Source organism: Delphinapterus leucas, chromosome 11 (assembly GCF_059928025.1).
Source record: "Delphinapterus leucas isolate spDelLeu-1000000601 "Yukka" chromosome 11, BTC_Dleu_Yukka2, whole genome shotgun sequence".
NCBI lineage: Eukaryota > Metazoa > Chordata > Mammalia > Artiodactyla > Monodontidae > Delphinapterus > Delphinapterus leucas.
Window position 1 is genome coordinate 14,495,683 of NC_143139.1, and position 13,080 is coordinate 14,508,762.

At 37.0% G+C, this 13,080-nt stretch overlaps 1 pseudogene; it reads left to right on the plus strand.

The window, feature by feature from the left end:
* LOC111176559 (uncharacterized) overlaps positions 1–13,080 on the plus strand; it is a 34,011-nt pseudogene that overhangs the window by 18,485 nt on the left and 2,446 nt on the right.

Sequence of the window (13,080 nt, forward strand, 5' to 3'; positions counted from 1 at the left end):
TGACAGTTGAACAACACAGGTTTGAACTGCTCAGGTCCACTTATACACAGATTTTTTTCAATAAATACATACTACAGTACTACATGATGCATGATTGATTGAATCCATGGATGTGGAAGCTTGGAAACAGAGGGCCAACTGTAAAATTTTACGTGGATTTTTTATTTCACAAGGGGTTGTCACCTCTAACCCTCGCTATTGTTCAAGAGTCAACTGTATTATCACCTCCTACAGATAAGACTTACTGAAAGAAACTGTATCTCAATTCTACCAGCTTAAACATTTTAGAATCCACTTTAATACAGAATAAATTTGATACTTTACTATTACATATAAAGCTTAAAATTTGAAGGCCCTCAGAACAAGCAATTCACTCACAAAACTCCCTTTTTAGTGTAATTTCCTGATATTAGACCCTTTCAAGAAAATATATTTTAATAAAGAAAAGTAGATGAAGAGGTAAGAAACACTTATTGACTGGCTTTTGCTTGTTGTACAGTATACTAGTTGCTTTAAATATGCTAGCTGATTTAACACCTCCAATTTTATAAAATATACATTGCTATTTTTATGTTCAAGATGCAACAACTGCAACAAACAAAGTTTAGCACATTGCCACAAATCTCGAGGCTACTGAGTATGAAGCTTTAATTTGAAAAGCAAGTATGTCCAAATTTTCCCACCCAGTAGATATTAAATGTAAAAGTTACAGACCAATAGAAGGTGGAAAGTTTTAAAGGAGAAGAAGAGAATGAGTGCCTAAAAACAGCTTCATTATCTTCATGAACTTCTGGTGAGGCAGTGCTATAGATTCCCCCAAATCCAATGACCACTTGCTTAATTTTTCACATCTTCTCCTTCCATTTTATATATAGTCCATTTTATTGCTTAGAAGATTCCATTAGTAGTGACCTAAGAGAAGGAGGTGTAGAGAGAAAGAGAAGAGAGAGAGAAAGAAACAGAAAGAGACAGAGACAGAGAGAAAGGATGTGCTTTGAGTATATTTGGTGGTGTTCACATGATTACAATATTTATCATCATCCAAATTAACACCAAGAATAAACTGCAGTCATTCTCAATGGCTTTGTATTCTGTAACTAGATGAGGTCCAATAGGTTGACACAGGAAGATAATAGAGAAAGCATGTCAGGCCACGGTAAAGATTATTGACTTTAATGGCAAGGAAGCTTCTGGAGAAATGGCCAATTTGTATTTCCCTTTGTGAAACATTTTCTGATCTGTACAAGAGAAAAAAATAAGGGAAATAGACCTAACAAAGGAAAACTAAAAAGGAAAGAAAAAAAAAAGAATAGGAAATTAAAGAAAAAAGAAAAGAAAGGAAAGCAAAGGAAAAGAAAGAAAAAAATAAAATTAAAGAGAAGACAAGAAAACTCCTCTAGTCCCAAGGCACTTTTATACCACTAGTGTGATCCAGATAAACAGCAAACTTTTCCCCTTACTCTGCTTTATAAGGAGATTTCTAGCTGAAACTATTGAGTTATTTGCGATAATGGAAGGAGAGTTGCCAAGTCAGGGGGAATTAAATTAGGCTATAAAATAATACAAAAGAAAGAGGAGAAAATATTACCAAGTTGGGACTAGTGTTTTGAGAGAGGAAAAGACTTTTGTTTTAGATGGAATTACAAAAACTGTAGGAGGACATCTGTAATATTTAGGACTTTGGGGAGACTAGCAAAGGTAAGTGGAATTTTAGGGTGTTTGCTCTGTGACATGTGATATAATTTCTTTTGCCACTTATTTGAGAAATTTTAAGAAGATATAAATTACTTTTTGGTGCTTTGCAGACTTCAAATTGGTGACTCTTTTGAATATACGTTGATGCTGAAATTGGCTTCAGGACAGCTCAATAACTAGAGCAGTGGAATGGATGTTATGTTAGAATTAATTGTAGGTGTTTCCACTGATAGTGAACTCCTCAAGAATAAGTGTCATGAGCATTGATGCTTATTTTCCCAGTCCTTTCTCTTCTATACTATAGGTGACACCATTTCCTCTTGCAGGCGCAGGTATATCCATGTGTAGCCCCGACTATGACCTCAGTCAATAGAAATTTAAGAGCCTGCCGAGGGTTCCTTATTCATGTATGAGAGAAATGCACACAAGCATGTCATCTGTTCTTTATGTAGAATTTGCAGGTGCTTATGTAATTCACTGTCTTCCTCCTTGTACAGCTAATGACCCTTATATCAAGGTATTCTTCTGAGGAAGTAGTGAATCTGTTAGGTCCTAGTTTGTGTGAAACCATAAACTAGAAAACACATACGATAGCTACCACAAGAGTACTTTTAGCAAGTAGCATATAAGATTTTAATTAAAACTCAGTGAATGTATAGATTAAATTAATTCTGGGGGCATCTGTTCTATTCTTTAATTCCAAGCTCTGAATTCTTAAAGAAATATACACTTCATTAATAATAAAACCACAGTTATTTCAAGACTGCAGTTAAATTATTGCTTGATAGAGCTTATTTCGTGGCAACTACACTAGTTGTTCATCTCTTTTATGGCTGTGCTCAATGAATAGTTTTATGAAAGTATTCCACTTGATCTAAGAGTCTTGGAACTTTAATTTTACCATGTAAGTGTGAGGTCCCTCTTTCAGTTCAAAAAGGTAAAGGAACACTATTTGGTGCCTATGGAAGGAAAAGAGTTTCACTCTATATACCTAGAGAATTATTCTTCCTAAGCCTAGACAACCACCCCTGTGCCCATAGCTTGTCATCCTCACTTGTCAAAGTGGTGAATGCTTTCTCCTATGTATTGATACTTCTTAATCTTCATATAGGACATGTATATAATGGGATGATTCTAGTAGCAGCAGCTAACACATTCTGCATGCTTCCTGGTAACCCACAGTAGTAAAGAAAGAATCTAGAATGATTCATTCTTCCTCATGTATGGATTTATTCAAAGTGAAACTGAAAACACTGTCTTCTCTGACTACACATAATACATCTGTTTCACTATGGTAGCAGTTATACTACAGGATAAGGAAGAAAGTTCTTATCAGTGTTTAAAAATGTGCTTTTAAACAGTTTACTTTGGTGCACCAACAGAAAGCCAAGAATAAGATAACCAAAATACCAAAATCTTTTATTCTCATGTATAATGTTATGCCATTCAAAACATACTCTCGGGCTTCCCTGGTGGCGCAGTGGTTGAGAGTCCGCCTGCCGATGCAGGGGACACGGGTTCGTGCCCCGTTCTGGGAAGATCCCACATGCCGCGGAGCGGCTGGGCCTGTGAGCCATGGCTGCTGAGCCTGTGCGTCCGGAGCCTGTGCTCCGCAACGGGAGAGGCCACAACAGTGAGAGGCCCGCGTACCGCCAAAAAAAAAAAAAAACATACTCTCATCAGTTCACTCCTAAAAACTCAGAACTCTCCCAAGATAGAGGAAAAACACTTATAAAAGTGAGTGGCTTTTCCAAGATGAAAACTTTCTAGAGATCAGCTGTACAACGTTGTGTGTAGAGTTAACAACACTGCACTATACACTTAAAAGTTTGTTAAAAGATAGATCATATGTTATGCATGTTTAACCACAATAAAAACAGTGAGTGACTTGTCCACAATATCATATATTAGTGATAAAATTAGAATCTAGTACCCTGCTTCTTGGAAATACTTACCTTCTTCTCTCTCTCTCTCCTATTTTCCCTCCCTCTCTCTTTTCTTTTCTACCCCCTACCCTCCTTAAAATGTATTTTTAAAAATTTTAAATATATAGCTGCAAAAGTAAGAAAGTGTCATGTGGGAAATTACCTTCACACAAAGGTAGCTTCCAAGCACCCTACCAGACAAGTTTCACAGAGATCAGGAAAAGGAAAAAATCATGGAAAATTGAATTCCTTTAGTCAATTTAAAACACACAGCACAAAGCAAAGTAAAAAAGATGGGTGAGTTAATGGGCTTAGGATATCATGCAATTAAATTGAAAGGACACTTCTTGATTCCGGGGGATTTTAATATTAATATGTCTTTCTGCTATATAAGCCTTCCCCACTGATGGTTTGGACGCAAGGATAAAAAGTGAGGTTTGAGTGTTTCTTAGGTGGAGGATTCGTGGGGCCATGATGGGAGTCATCAAACTTTGGCTAAATTAAGACTAAAGGAATACTAAATGTCTCATATATATTTCGTATGTCATGGAATACCTAATGTCCCAAGTACCTCGTGAATATTAGGTAGGTATCTCTGCACTCTTCCATCCCTTTCTGTATTCACACATATATGACCTACTTTGTCTTTCTAAAATGCATCACAGTTTACTAATTTACCTCTGCTTACCACGTAAATTATTCCATTCACTTTCCTTTCTTCCATAACAGAATTGAATATTTTCACACGTAGAAAATGCACTTTACAATAAGAAAAATCCCCTGGGGACTAAATGCAGGAGATGCTGAGAAACCAAAGAAAGAATGGATAAGCAAATGTGCTATCATACAGTGCTGGAGATGGGATAAGTTTGAAGATTTTTCAGGAAAGTAATTTGGCAATATGTATCAAAAGTCTTAAAACAATGCATAACATTTGACATTTTCCTATTCTAGATTGTTATCTAATTTATATAATGATTCTATGGAAAAATACAGGCATGATAATACATATGACAGCATTATTTATTATAACAAAATTGAAAAAACATAAAGTGTATCTATAGAGCATTGATTAAATAAGTGTTACACTCATAAAATAAGGTAATGAAATTTAAGATGATTATGTGAAAAAAAATATTGTCACATAGATGGTTAAAATCAGATAAAATGTAACTTTATAATTTACTTTGTGGAATTTTTTAATGTATAAAACTGAAATGATAAACTATATTATGCTAAAGACACAGCATCTATAAAATCAGCAATATGTATTAATTAGATAATTAATGAAAACTTTAAAATTTCTTATTTTTCCCATTAAATGAAAACAATTTTTAAAATGATTCCTGAAATAGTATTTCATAACAAAAAGACACAAATATTATTTCACAAGACTGAGGTGTATGTGTCTCTGTATGTCTTGAAGGAATTGTATTTAAGGGGGCATAATATCCCTATGTATTATTTCTATACTCCCCTCCAAGTTCACGAGAAATTTCAAACTTCCAAGTTGTACATTTAATCCTTAAAATACCCAAATAAATAATAAAAGAGTACACTGGGGGGGCTAAGAACTCTTACCAAAAGTCAACTTGGACTAGGCTTTGAAGTAAATATGATCGATTAAAAGAAAAAAATTAGAAACAATGATTAAAGTGGAGCTAATAATTCTGACCCAAGTCAATATTGGGTTTGGAAAACAATGGGTGTTATTTTTTAAAATTTTAAAAAATAGAAAGAAGGAAGGAAAGGAGGGAGGGAGGGAGGAAGAAACTTTCTTTAGGGTATTAACTATATCTTAAGTATTGTATATAACCACTCCAAAACATACCATTTATACTTCAAAAACAATTTGCATACATTTACTTTTTGTAATCAAATGGAATATAACTATGCATAATGGTACAAGGAAATCAGAATTTATTTCTCCTTTTCACATAAAAATGTAACTGAAATAATTTAAACTTTTAAAAAAAATTATAGAAATTCAAAGCAACCTACTAATTTTGGTATGGTTTTGACTATTCTAAATTTGAAAATTTATATAAAATCATAGGGTGTATAACTTTTGTGGAACTGGCCAAAATGAAAAAAAAAAGGAACATACATATATTTTCTTGTCCTACACCTCTCTAAATTTAGTAATAAAGTAACAATTATGTCAGAAAAAAGTGAATAATAGAGTTATTTAAAATGTTATTTTGTGATTTTAATTTGATATTATTTTTTAATAAAACACTAAATCTATGCATTGTCACACACAAAGATGAAGAAAATCAGATTTTTAGTACGTAGGCTCTTGATACATAATGACAAATAGACTATGTGAAGTTGAATCAATGTGTACACTACCAGCAGGGTATGGAAATGCCAACCTCACTGTACTTGTTTTGGCATTGAACATTATCTTCATCTTAACATTTGTCAATATGATAGGCCAAACAATATTTTCAGTTTCGTATTTTAATTTCTCTGGTTAAGAGGAACTTGAATGATTTTTGATCTATTCGTTGGCTATTTGTATTTTCTTCTTTGTGACCCTTACTCATTTTATATGGCATTGCTGCTGTTTTTATTTTCTTTTGATTTATGAGACAACATTAAGTATTGAAGACGTGATATTTATCACCTAAAAATTAAAGAAATAATCTCTGGAAGTTCACTGGTTTTATTTGTTTCTTACCACAAATAAAATATTTAAATTTTTATGACATCCCTACTCATCATTAACTGAATTTTTTTTGCAGCTCTTGACTTTTATATTTTGTTTTTAATACATATAATGTGTGAGAAAGAACACTTTCTGATCAGATCCTGTACAAAGGCAGATCTATTATAGTGTCTTTTGTTATATTTTTCATTATTTCTAAGGATATAATAAACCTTAAATTAGAAGAGTGTTTTACAGTTACATTGTGAGATGTTTCAATAACTAAAGTATATTTACATGGCAACTTCAATGCTTCTGTAAATAATGGTCAATTTATCTATCCCTTTACTAAGGGATACTCAATTATCCAAAATGATCCAGTGCATTTTGAAAATCCCCCCCAAAACATTAATAAATGCAGAGAATAGAGTGGAGCATTTTAATATCAAGCCCTTCTACAAGACGGGCATTTTCTATCACAGGGACTAGGTTATCAGTGCCAACTTAAATTTTCTGCATCTACTTTATACAAAATATAATTCCCTACTTGAATAATTCTGAAATTTCATTCCCGTCAATAAATGATTTTTGCATACTTATTATATTCTTAGACCATACATGTAAATGTCCTACACCATTATGGCTTCATAGTATTATTAATGGACAAAAATACATCTATCAAAGATTAATTTTTTCCATACATATATTTATAAAAATCTGAATATATCCACTTAGAAACAGCATAATGAACTAGAAATATTTCATGTGTTAAGAGACAGTTATAAAATAGCCCAAGTGGTATGAAGGAAAGAATTAACCACTAATACTATAGGGAATGAAAAAAGAAAAAGGAGCATATCTGGCTAGAGTATGCTGGAAATGTTTATGGAAGAATAGGAAATTGAGTGGCATTATTAGGCACTGAGATTACTCTTCTAATAAGAGACATAATTGATCCTGAGAATATTCTCATCTTTAATTTTAAGAAAATAATATCAGCAAGTTCATATCAGGTTACCAAACTGAAATAAGGCTTAAGCCACAATTTGAAATTATTATCATAAAAATGCCACTCTCTGAAAAAAAAAATGTTCACAAAAATAAATAACCACAGATTAGATTCGTCATATACAGACGTCTTCCCAGAGATGTATACTTAAGAGATCATTTCTGGGCAGCATGAGATAAAGGGGGCTGCCTAATCTTCATTATGATTTCTCAGTGTTTCTCTAAAAACGAAGATATTATAGAGTCTTTCAAGAAGCAATATAAGTTATGGTAAGTTTTCATAGCAACTTAAAAATACTGAAGAAAAAAAGATGAAATTTCCACTGAAATGACCATTCAAATCCATTTAGAAATTTTATCCTTATATGGAATACAAATTTGGATGCAGAAGATACTTGGGAAAGCCAGACTAGACAAGTGATCTTTAAGTGATTTTTCCTACCTGTTTGTACTCATTGTGAGGACTGGAACCATGATTAAAATTGTAGGCTTCATGAAAGTAAATATGTTTATGCCATATAAGTATCACAATAATATTATAGACCCTCCAGGTTCCAGGTTAACACTCTCAGCCGGTTTTCTTCCTGCCTTTTAAAATTCTCATCTCTCAGCCTCCTTAAAGAAGGGCGGTCGTATGTCCTGGCTGGTCTGGGTCAGAACCCATTTATGCCCATCACCTCTTATTACTGCAATTATTACTAGTGTCTCTTTCTCTCTTGAGTGACCTCTTTTGAAAAGTAAATTATGTGTTAATAGTCTTAGTTATTTCCTCCTCTGCCTGTTATTCCTCTCAAGGTTTCTGTACTAGGCCTGCTTTTCTTCTCCCTATATTCAAGTCTCCAGACATTAATGTCCATTTATGACTTTGAATTTCTCCTATGCACATCTGACTCTTCAAACTGTAACACACACACTTATATCCTGAACTCAAAAATGTTATACTCATCTCCTACTGGACATGCTACATGGATGTTCCAGAGGCACCGTAAACCCAATATGTAAAAATGAATATATTCTCTTTCCTCTCTAACCCACTCCTATTATATTCATTTGTGCCAGTGTAAAGCATCATAACCCACCTCAAATCCCAGGCATCATCTCCATCCTCTCTATCTCTTTTGTCCTATAAGCAACCATCAATCCTATCAACTCTACTTTCTATGTAGCTCCCTATTCTGCTGCTTCATTTGTTAGACAGAATAACATAGCTGCTAAGAATATGGTAGCTGAGTCAGAGAGATGTGGATCTGAATCCTTGTCTTACCATTTACTAATTATATAAAGTACTTAATTACCCTGAGTTCAGGTTTTCTGTTTTGTTTGTATAAGGATAATAATAGTTCCCATGTACCTCATAGGGTACTTTTAAAATATAGGTGAGAAATTCTTGTAAAGCGCTTTTCCTGGTGCATAATTGTTCAGCAAATGTTAGCTTTGACTTTTACTATTGTTAATTGTTATTAGTGCAAGTCACTACCACCTCATGGTTAGATCATGGCAACCACCTCCTAACTCTGGTTTCCCTGATTCCGTTCTTTCCTTCATGTTGCCTTTCTTTATGTTGCAGGTAGAATCATATTTTTAAAGCACAAATGTGTGCACATTACTCCCTTGCCCCATGGGTACCCGTTAGTTTCAGCGTAAATCCCAAACCCCTAATCACCATGCCTAACCCATTCCTGATCTGTCTCCTGCTTATCATGCCAGATTTTTTCTTGCATTCTTCTTTGACAAAAAGGTTTAAAAGCTTGAGTGTGCCAAGAATTACTAAAAAGTATATTCAGACTGATTCTTATCATATACCCACAGATTTTCATTTAGTAAACCCAGGGTGGGGCTCAGAACTTTGCATTTTAAATTAACTTTACCTCCTGCACCTCCTTAGGCCGTCCCCACCCCACCCAACGCCAAGAGATTCTGACGAGGGAACACAACTTCAGAAACTTTGGCTTGTATTGTATTATACTCCAAAGGCCTTTTTCAGCATTTTTTGCCTAACTGCCTCTTTTTTTTTTTTTTACTCACCTCAGAAGTCACTTTTTCAAGGAAGCAGTAAAATGTTGAGCTTCTTTTATTTTAATTCTTTGGAGAAAAGCAGACTTCTGATATTAATTTGGTCTCTTATACATGTTTTCCTATTGAGAAGATAACTCATTGTGTAGTTGAAAGTTACTACATTTCCTCATTTTACATTAATACTTTGTCATCTTAGTGCACGTGTCTCTCATGACTTTGGTCAGCATGAATAAAACGTTCCTGAAATCTGAACTCTACCAGGCAAAGCAGTAAAACTGAGATCATTAATATTTAGAAATGAAGAGTAGATCCTGAAATAGAATACATCTTGTGAGGTATCACCTAAAAACAAAACAAAAGTACACGCATCTGTCTTAGGTTTGGCTTATTTTCAACAACATCTGGGATGAAACATAACAGTTGTCTCTCTGCACCCAGTGACTTTGTACCTTTTGTCCTAACGGTGGCATTTCTATTTACTGAAATACTCAGCCATTTCATTTAAGACATAAAATTTAAGAGAATTAATATTATTTATTGTTATTTTTCCCCTTTTACAACGAGAGTCATCCCTTGCATGCTCTTGATTTTATTTAAATTTTCCCTCGGGTCATAAGTAATTTAATAGCTAGGGGTGTGTGTGTGTGTGTGTGTGTGTGTGTGTGTGTGTGTTAGAGAGAGAGAGGGAGATAGAGCAAGAGAGAAAGAGAGAGAGAGAACTTGTATCTGTGTGATTTATTTTTTAAAACTCTTCCCAGTAAAATCAGTAAGATTTTGCCTTTTCTTCTCCCAGCATTTGACAGATATAGACGTAGAGATAAGAATCATGATAGGCTGTTGAATAGTTTATCTGTTTGTAGTTTAACTTCAAATATATGACTCTAAATTTCAGAATAGATATATCACTTGGTGTAGTTCAGATAATTGATTCATAAGTCAGCTGCATCAGGCAGGTTTTGATGGTATCTTTATAAATAGGCCGGAGCTTTCAAATGCCTGATTATATCTCTCATGCTGACATGAAAGGCACTTAGGGGTTGGAATATGCTAGCAGTACAACTTGTATTCTAGATACAGTTCATGAGGCCTATTAGCGTCCTATGGTACAAGTAACAAAATATCACTGAATGTAATAAATTGAATGATAATCCCAGAAATGCTTTTCTAATTGTGTTTTAAAGGAGCAGTGTGAGTTATGACTTTTACATTAGATGTTTAGAAATAAAAACACAAGCCATTTTAATACATTTAAAACATAAACCAGCATGATAATAAAATAAGAGGATTAAAAATTCCAGAGACATATCCACCAGCGCATACTGCTAAGATGGTTTCTCATCCATATGTGAGTCAGATGGAGCCTGCTTTTACAAAATGCATTCACTCAATCTGTCTTCATAATTCCAGATGTATGCACACACACCTTTTATCCTAAAATTAGGTAAAGGATTAGGAATTTGCATAGTGAGATATTTGTCAGACAACAGTAAACATACAAGATTCTGAGCTAGAAACAATATATTAGACAAATTTATCTGTTTAATTCTAACCAGATCCCCTGTACACTTTGTGAATTTCTTTGGGGCCAAGTATTCTATAACATACATTATACATTGGCTCCTCCCTGACTGCTGTCCTAACCTGACTTTCTGGTCAGTTCTCACGTACATAGAGGATTTTTTTTTTTTTTTCTGGATAGGCTTGAAATACTTCATTCTAAGTACTGTTTCCCCACTCCATTCTGTACCACAAAAATAAGCACAGAACCCTATAATCCTAGAAGCTAGCTATATCCGTTTGAAGAAAATCAGAATAGAACACCCCAAAATATGCCACTTTGGCATATTGAGTATTTTGACTTCAAGGCACTTAAACAGCAGGTGAAAGAAAGACTCTTACCCTCTTTTTTCTTCCAAAAAGTTCCTCAGCAAATATCAAAAAGTGCACAACAGGAAACACACTGGGGAGAAAACTTTCTAGCGCCCCAAATTTGGAATGTGTTATCTTCCAAAGGAGAATATCTTGAAGCATGAAGCCCAGAGTTGTCTGAACCAATCCTAACAAGTCTTCACGTGTGGGAAGTGCCTGGAGACCTTCTGCTGGAGGATGGAGCTGCCAGTACACTTGGCATCCCACACGGGGGAGATGCCCTTCAAGGGTTGTGCCTGCTCGCAGCAGCTCATGAAGAAGAAGTTCATGCAGAGCAAAGGGACCAAGCTGCATGGAGCTCCCAAGCTCCATACCTGTCCCACCCGGGCCAAGTTCTTTTTGTCCCAAAGGGAACTGCAGCTGCACCAGGCTTTTAAGCACTGCGGGGAGCTGTTTGCATGCAAGGAGTTCTGCTGTGTGCAGCAAGAATGGCCTGTAGATGCACACCAAGGCCAAACACAGGAATTAGAGGGCATGTGTCTGCAAGTTCTGCAGCCACGCCTTTACCCAGAAGGCAGGTCTCAACCTGCACCTGAGCAGGCACGTGGGCCAGAAGCCCTTCCAGTGCCACTTCTGTGGCTACACCTTCTGCACCCAAGCTGGCCTGGAGAAGCGCAACCTCACCACACCAGTGAGAGGCCTGCAGCTGTGAGTTCAGCACCCAGAACGGCCCCTGCTGAGAAGCACGGGACTGTTACCAAACGCGATGCCCTGTGCCTGATGCACAGTGAGGCCAAACACCACCAAAACTTCGGAGTTTGGAACATAGAAATGTTTATTGCAGGGTTATGCAGGAGAAGGGTGGCTCATGCCTTAAAAACCCCGAACTCCCCAAAAGCTTTCAGCAAAGCCCTTTTATAGGAAAGGTGAGGGAGGGGAGTGGCTAGTTGGTGCACACTTCTTGGTGTCAGAGCCTTTGTTCTTGAGGTCAGGTCACCGTCAGGTCATGATGTTCCTGTAAACCTCCACCAAAACAAATGTTACTCTCTGTTCTGAAAAGAAAGGGCAAGGTCCCAAGGCTCAACTTTCACCCTCTGAGGTCCAGGCCCTGGTTAAGTGGGAGGGGAGTGGCCTGTGCAGGCTGGCCGCCCTGCCGGGGAGCACTCATCCAGCACCCAGTCTGGCTCCTCCCACCAGTGCCCAGGCTGAAGAGGCAGATCTCAGCTGACGGCGCCTCAGAGCCAGGTGCCCAGACCCTGCCCAGCTGTCATCACCGAGGGAGCCAGGTGCCAAGACCCAGCCGGCCCTCAGGCTTTTCATTTAAACTGGAGAGAATCATTTGTATAGGATCAATAGGAATACAGGTTGTAGCAAATACCCATCAGGTGAATTCCCAGCTCACAGCAATTGCCCTTCTTTGAGAATAGCCCCAACACAGAGGCGGACCTGAAGTAATGATGTGCAAAGTCCTTGCAACTTAACCCTGACCTCTGGCCAGCTCCTAGGGGTAGACAACTGATCTAAGCTGGACCAAGTTTTGCAACTTGAACAGAGAGACTGAAGCTGGCTGAAGCTGTTACGTTAATGGCAGCATCCATATACTCCAGTTGCTGAGGCCTCCGTGGACTGCGGCCCATGGAGACGGCGGCCGCCCTTAGTTCGCAGAGATAGGGATGGGGGAGAGGTTCGCTGCTACTTCAAGGCCAGCAGGAGGCCCTGGTGAGGGCTCTGGAGCTCTGCGGGACACTGCCCTTAGCCTGTCCCCGGCCCCCAAGCTCACCTGCCGGCCTGGAGGCCAGAGGGCCTGGAAGGCCCTGGGGAGAAAGCCAGAATCCACCTCCAGCCACATTCAATGCACCAAGACCACTGTTGCCTGAGCAGGACATCTGACCCCCATGCTGATTGTTGAGCAATGAT